Raw genomic sequence first — 8,259 nt, 5'->3', positions numbered from 1 at the left:
ACGTGAGTCTTACAAAACACCAAGCCCCATTTTGTTGGATGTTACTTAAAAAACAAACCAAAGAAGTGAAATAAGCTGTTTAATTCATTTCTTTGGAAACCAAAGAAATGTGTTCTGGAAAAGAACAAAAGATGCCTACAGTGGCTATCAGACAACAGAGGGTGGGGTAAGTTTATACATTGCATGTTTCTTTCATATTGTTACTTATCTGGTTTTGAACTTTGGTCTATTAGATGTTACATAATTTTGTAACTTTTCAAAATGAGTCACCTGCTTAATCAGAATCAGAATATTTTATTAATCCCGAAGGAAATTATGTGGTTACAGTGGCTCCAAGACAATAAGAACAGTAACAGACCGAAATCAATTAAATAATACAATGTTATTCTTCACATGCACGAATAAAATTTGAACTATTGTATGATTTAATTGATTTCAGTCTGTTACTGTTTTATTGTCTTGGAGCCACTCTAACCACATAATTTCCTTCAGGATTAATCAAGTACATTGCAAAGTTACTAAATTTAATTTACTCTAATATATAAAAATAGCTTAATTATAAATATCCAGAATATTGCAAAGATTAAATATGTATGACTGACATTTTACTCTAAACTGTAAAAATTTGTTATTTTCATTGTAGAGCATGTGCAAAAGGGTGTAACTATTTCACTGTACTGTGCATTAGATGGAGGAGATGTTCAGGAAGAGAGCCACAGGCAGGAAAGATTGCCTGTCGTTCAGTGGTGCATTTGGGTAATCTCAGTGTCTCACTGAACGTGCTCCTGTGGCCAGCATGTCACGGAGTGGGTGGGAGGTGTTGTCCAGCATTGTCCTTATCTTGGACAACATCCGCCTCTCTGACACCACCTTGAGGGAGTCCAGCTCCATCCCTACAACATTGCTGGCCTTGTGGATCAGTTTATTGAGTCTGTTGGCATCTGCGACCCTCAGCCTGCTGCCCCAGCATGCAACAGCATGGATGCATGGAGGATGCCACTGGCCACAACAGACTCAGAAAATCCTGAACACTGTCCGATAGATGTAAAAAGATCTCTGTCACCTCAGAAAATACAGACGACTCTGGACCTTCCTATAAACTGTGTTTTTAACCCAGTCCAGTTTATTATCTCTGTTTACTCCGAGGTATTTATGGAGCACCTGCTTAGGTTGCCAGACAGCATACTATTGCTAAGCTAGCTAAGAACCTAGTGCAAGCTAAGAGAATGCTGACCTCAGCCCAGCAGCCAGACCCTGAACTTCAACGAGTAACAAACTGAGGCACAGCCAGGCTGGAGCCTCTGTTTCTACCTTTTCATGTTTCTAAAGCAGAATCACTGTGGCGATCGCTTTAAACTCTCTTTGTGCTGATTTTCATTCTTGCTTTGCACTTTCAGCTTTCTGGTCGTACATAAATACTACGAAAAAGATCATATGTGTGTTCTCATTTGGATAGGGATTTGTGTTGGTCCGTGGGACTGTAGCCCCAGGTTTACATTGTTAAATGGTAATTATGAGACAGTGTGTTTCAGCTATTTTATAGAGTAACATGAAAGTAATGTAATGAGGGAGGAATGACCTTATCTTTCAAGTAATAAAGTAACGCACTACATTACTTTAAAGAAAAGTCTTCTGTGTAATATGTATAATAGTTCGTTTTTGAGTAACAACCACAATAGTGATCACAACAAAGAGGTGAACACTCGTCTAAAATTTGTTTAAAAAGAACACAGAAAACAACATGAATATATACAAAATACAGCACTTTTCCCTTGAAAGTAAATACTACCAAGTGAATGAGCTGTCTTGGCAGAGGTTTGCACTCTATGAGTGCTTCATATATTTTTTCTTCTACTTTGCATTTGATGCAGTTTGATCCCTTAATTCTATTAATGAACATTTTCCCATCTCACCCTGTCAGCTTTTGTGTCAACCAAAAGTCCATTTTTCTTCCTCTTTATTTTCAGTTTAAATATATTACTGGGCCACATATTTAGTAACTATTTTCTATGCTGATGATGCACAGTTTCACTTTACTATGGATCCAGGTAACACTGAAAGCCTAGAACTGTCATGGTCCTGGGTCGTTGACCCAGCGTTTTGTGTTTTGTGATTATTTCCCTCTGTTCTAGTTATTCTGTGTCCTCCCCCCTTGTGTCCGGTTCGGGTTCTAGATTTCCTGTTTTACTTTGTAGGTCTGTGTCTCGTTATGCCCATTAGTTCCAGCTGTGTCCCCTCCTGTGTGCCATTTCCTCATTACCTGGTGTGTGTATTTATAGTTGGTGTCTGCCTGTGCTCCTCGTCAGCTCGTCTGCATTCATCCGTGTGTCTCTGCGTTAATCTGCATTCCTCCGCGTTCCATGGTGTCCTGTCTCTGCGTCTCTCTGCCCCGCACCCTTTTTGTATGGTCCCAGGTTTGTCACTTAGTTTCTCCCAGTTTAGGTTTGTCATTACTCATGCTTCATTGCCTGTTTTTTGCCACTGCCACCGTGTAAATAAACTTCACTCGTATCATCAGTTTGCTGCATTTTGGGTCCTCCTTTTCCTCCACTCCACACGGCTCACTCCGCCAGCCGTGACAAGAACTACTCTGAATGGATTTTAGAAAATCAAGCTGCATTTATACTTATATTATATGGCCAGTGGTTCCTGCCAGAAAAGTTCTTATATCTCACTCTCCTACCAGCAATAGAGACGTACTGTATTAATTTCATTCTGATGTGCTGAATGACTTAGCTGACCTTAATGAAACACAGTAAATGGAAGGTTATCAGCTGAGGTCATGCCATTTGCCTGTTTCTTTTTGGTCCTAGTAAATGGCAAAAGCAGTAGTCTAGACACACTACAGACTAAACTGGGTATATGTTTAAACAAGCAACAACTTAAAAATACACATTGAAAAAATGTGTGCCAGAAGCAAATATTTCTAGCTCTGTTCCATAAAGAAATGAATAGGATGCAAAATCTGTTCATGCTGAATTAAATTCAAAGTTCAGATTGTTCATATTCAAATGCAAAGCAAATAGACTGAAAAAAGTCCATTAAATCTTGCAACGCTTTCTTCACTGTTAAAACACTGAAATAGCCCTATATTTGGTGATGAAACAGAAGAATTTCCCTCTAGCAATGGCACCTTAATGTAAATGTAAAGCTTGAAACAGAGAGAAAATATGGCTAAATGTAATTAATGATTTTAAAAATTAATTACTCAGTTAAAATTGTTGTGTCCTTTATTTGGCACCCCTTCTTTGTCAGTTTCTCGGTCTCTGAAGTGATATAGAGTCTGGTTACATTTATCAATATTACAGTTTGACAACAATACAGCTTGGCCGGTACGATTATAATTATGATTTAGTTTTGTTTTCATTATAGTGTTTACTATGTTCTCTACTTTGTTAGCTTAGAAAGCTGTTAACCCTTCTGAGCAGCGTGTCTTAAAATTTGGATGACATTGTGAGATTTAGGGAGGGATTTTTTTTTTTTTTATTGAGAGCTGCATAGAAAAATCCATAATCCAGTCGTTTTAGCTAGTTCATGTTACATCACTCTTTTTGATTAAAAAAAAAAGAGGAAACCTCGGCTTCATTATGCTTTACCTGAATCAAACAGAAGCTTTATTAATATTTTTGTAGCGCTTGCGTTAACTCCAGTTAAATATGTAGACTTAGTTTAAGTAAGAAACAAATTAAATTATATATATATATATATATATATATATATATAATACTTTTAAAACATTGTTATAACATCTCTTCAAGGGTTTTTCATTTTCAAGATTTCTTGGCATTGGGACTGCCATCTGTCCTCCGCCATCTGGGGCCACAATTAAGACATTAATAGAGAGAGTGTGTGTGGGTAAAACATCTTTTCAGTGGCTGCACTCGCTGGCTCCTCCTGTGCAGAGTTGGCACCAAATGCCCACAATGGCACATATGTGGATGGGAGGTTTTATTAGAACATTAATATTAATATTGATTCTCATTATTAGTTTAAGTTATTTACAAGTCCTCTGAAATCACTGCACAACATTTGCATAGTAAACAGTTGCAAATGGGCACACATCATTTGTGCATCCCCCTAAGTCATGTTGCCAAGGCCCCTGTTGTGATGTAGCCAGCAGGCGTTGTGTGTTTGTCAAGAACAAAACTGTTCACCTTGAGAAAGGTCAGAATGCAATGCTTGTTTATGGAGAAGTGTTGGAACTACAAATGTTAAATCCCATTGCAAATTCATGCAAAAATCAATTATATCTTGTTTGATAAATGAATGCAGGACTTGCTGTAAAGTAACTAGAGCCTCAGTTACTGTATGTGTTCAATTATATACCACTATGTTTAAGGGAAGCAGTTAGTATATATTTATAAAGGGGAAAAGCACATGCCCACACTGCATTAATAATGAAAATAGGTCTTCCAGTAAACGGGAACAAACAGGTGCACAGACCACACTCCATCACTGAGGAGTCCCTCACGCCATTCCTGGTGTGTCTGTGGCATTTCTCTGGGCTAGTCTACACCCTGCTGAGCTGACAACACCAGTGTATCACAGAGACCTCTGTGTGTGTGTGTGTGTGTGTTTGTGTGTGTGCGCGCGCGTGTGTATACATGCAATTGAACAAGGCAGCTGTGTGATGAATGAGAGTTTCAATCAATGAAGTTTACATGAGTGCAATGACTCTCTAAAGCATACATGCAATATCCACTATACAAGAGCTCTGATTTCCATCTCCCTGATTGTCAAATGCGATCATGTTCAGCACTATGCAGGAATTTAGAAAATGCCAATCATAAAATAGTCAGTCTGACCTGTTTTTATGGACATGCCTCACAAAGGCAAGCCAGCAACTGTGATTTGTGTGTGTCTGTGTGGGTGTGTCTGCATGAACCCAACGAACCCTGTTGCGTCTGCTCTGGATAACACTGCTGTACTGATAATTGCAACGTTTTCTTATTTGCATTCCAAACAAAATCTAACTAAATGTCAGATTTTGTTAGTCATTAGACCTTAAAAGTGATAATTATCCTTTATTTCATACATAGAGCTGACCAAGTGTTTTATCAGACCAGATATCATGCACCATTCCATCCTATAGCCATCGATACTCATTATTTTGCATGTGCTTACGGTCACATAACACAGCAACAGTATTGAATGTCAGTGGCAGGCCAGTATTGAATGCAGCAACATGTGTTGTGCTCAACACTTGAACAAAAAAATATGTATTTAATGCATTTAACTCTAAATTAATGTTTGAAAAAAATTATATTAAGCTAGATAGATCACTGGTCTCATACCCGTTAGCAGTTGTCACTGATGCACCTTGGACTGCATCTCTATAACACACAAATTTCCCTTAACTGTTAACCTTAATCTGGTACTCGTGTCCCGACCCATTTGCTGGTAAAACAGCAAGGACTGAACTCCCTCTGCCTTTTGTAGCTTCTTCATGCCTCATTGTCGTCATCCTTTTCTGTTTATGATTGATCTTCCAATATCCATTTAGTTACCACCAAGTCCCGCAAGTGAGTCAAGAAGACTCCTGCACACACGCAGATGTGGCAAGTTTAATACTGGATCTTTTCGTTTCTCTATCAGTGTTCATAATGTGTGTGTGGCATGCAGTGTGAAGTAACCAAAGTCCTTACAGGCAGCTCTGCTGCTTGAATGACACCCAGAGGACCCAAGCAGCTGAATGCAATGCTAACGTTGCACTTCCCATGACATGATGTTATTTTCAAAGGCTTTAACGACTTATGGGAATGGTAGTTGATTAGATCTGGGAAAAATTATTAATATTTAGACTTTATTCTTAACATCTAGAAGAGTTCATCCTGTAGTCCTGGATGCAGATTTATAACAGCATCAGCCACTACCCTATTTATTATCACATGTACAGCAATTCATATTTGGCAGAGGATCAGTCACATGACTTTGCTGATTAATGAACTTCTTGATGCATGCTCAATCATCCAGGTAAGTAAATCTCCAAAAGTTGATTCTGTTCATCTGGACGTAGCGTTTCGTCACTCATCCAAGTGACTTCTTCAGTCTCAGCTGACTGCAGGTTTCCCCAATCTTATAAACAGTACATTTGCATAATTACTGAAACCAGCCCACTGAAGGAACAATGGGCTGGGAGGTCAGTTCCTTAATCTTAATTATGCAAATTCCCATGTCCAGTGATCAACAACCACTGATCAAAGCCCACTGATCAATGGCCATGAGTACCATTCACAGAGAGACTAAAGTTTATGCAATGTACTGTTCATAAGATTGGGGAAACCTGCAGTCAGCTGAGACTGAAGAAGTCACTTGGATGAGTGACAAAACGCTACGTCCAGATGAACAGAGTCAACTTTTGGAGATGATTAATGAACTATTTTTCTAGAAGACATGCCCCACTTCAGAAGCTGAAAGTTCACACACCACACCTGACAGATTTATTTAATCTATATCAAAAATATAAAGATTGATCCTGAGTTGTATTTGTTCAAGTTAGTTTAATTCAATATTTTCCACTTGGTCATTAACATCCGGGGCACAGGGCAGAAGCGCTGCTCTATGACCACCAGCAAATCCAGCCACTGCTAGGTTAACAGCTTCTCACCACTTTACAAAGTGAACTCCTGTCAGGGAAGAAAGGAGATCGTAGCTGTTCATTATCGTGTAGACAAGTGTAGGAAGTTTGTCAAAACTTGATTGATGGCTCCCTCTTGTGGCGATACACCTGAACAAAAGCAGGGAATTCAGTTCATGTTGCTGTTACACTGGAGAACTTTTGTTCTGTTTCTTTTCCTATTTTGAAAAGATGGCCATTAATATTTAGTTTCTTATTTTACTGTAAATAGGTAACTGAGCAACACTGGTTATTTGACTGGTGCTTGTTTTACAGGAACACAGGCTATAGATGTCACCTTAATTCAATTCAGTTCAGTTTTATTTATAAAGCATCAAATCAAAACAACAGTCACCCCAAAGTGCTTTATATTACAAAAGCAAAGATCCTACAGCAATATAGAGACAATCCCAATCAGACAAACCGCTATGAGGACAGTGCGAAGGAAAAACTCCCTTTTAACAGGAAGAAAAGGTAGAACCAGGCTCAGGGAGAGTGGATATTCTCTTTAGCACACAAATTATTAAAATAAATTAATATCATACGTCAGGTATTTGTGTGCATTCTTGTGGTGGGAGAAGACAAGAAACTTTAGTGTTTAATTTTTAGTTATCAAGTTTTCAAAATATAGAAGCATAATTCATGTTTAAGTTGCACATTAGTGTCATGAAAGGTTGAGGTAGAGCCAGATTTAGGTACTTGAGTATTATTTAATTACATTATATTTCTGGTTCATAGCAGTGGTCATAGTAGCCTCGTCTAATTTTTTGTTTATTGTTTTTTAATTAAATCATAGCCTATCTTATAGAAAGCTGATCATTTAAAGACAGGTTTACAGAACACATGCATGAAAGCAGCACACAATTGTTGCAGATTAAGTACATGAACACAGTGTCATGTTCAAGAAACCAGTTTTAGATGATTTAAGCTTTGTCACATGGTGCTTGATCCTGCTGAAAACAGCCATCAGGGGATCTGTATACTATGGTCATACATGGATGGATATGGTCAGCAGCAACAGTACCCATGTATGGTATATATTTGCTTAGTTGATACCCGTAAACTGTGCTAAGAAAACAATCCCCACACCATTACACCATCACCTTCAGCAGCAGCAGTCTGAACCATTGATTTAAGGTAGGATGGAGCCATGCTTTTGTGTTTTTCACATGAAATTCTACCACTTGAATGTCACAGCAGAAATTGAGACACATCAAGCCATCAACATTTTTCTAGTTGTCTAATTTCACAGTTTTGCTGAATCCTTATGAACTGACATGTTGTGCATTGACAGAGGCTTTTCTGCATACCTTGGTTGTTTTTTGTTTTCCTCCTTTTGAAAATTTTATTTTGAAAAATTCAACATAGAGCAAGACATCACATAAATTAGGATACTTAGAGAGATATGTCCAGGATCAATAGAATCAGGAGGGAAAAACTACTACTAATAATAATACTGATAATAATAATAATTATTTTTATTATTAACCCCAAACTTATATGGAATAACCAATATACCCCAAGTCAGCAGCACTGATATGATGGAGAGCCATATGAGCCATCGACTTTACCTAGAGGGCAGCTCTCCCAGGTCAAGCATAATGTCTATTTTTGGAGATTAAGTATCGGAATTTCAGGAGTGG

Source organism: Aulonocara stuartgranti (assembly GCF_965226115.1).
Source record: "Aulonocara stuartgranti genome assembly, chromosome: 7".
NCBI lineage: Eukaryota > Metazoa > Chordata > Actinopteri > Cichliformes > Cichlidae > Aulonocara > Aulonocara stuartgranti.
The sequence above is the reverse complement of the archived record's forward strand: the minus strand, read 5'-3'. Positions refer to the sequence as shown.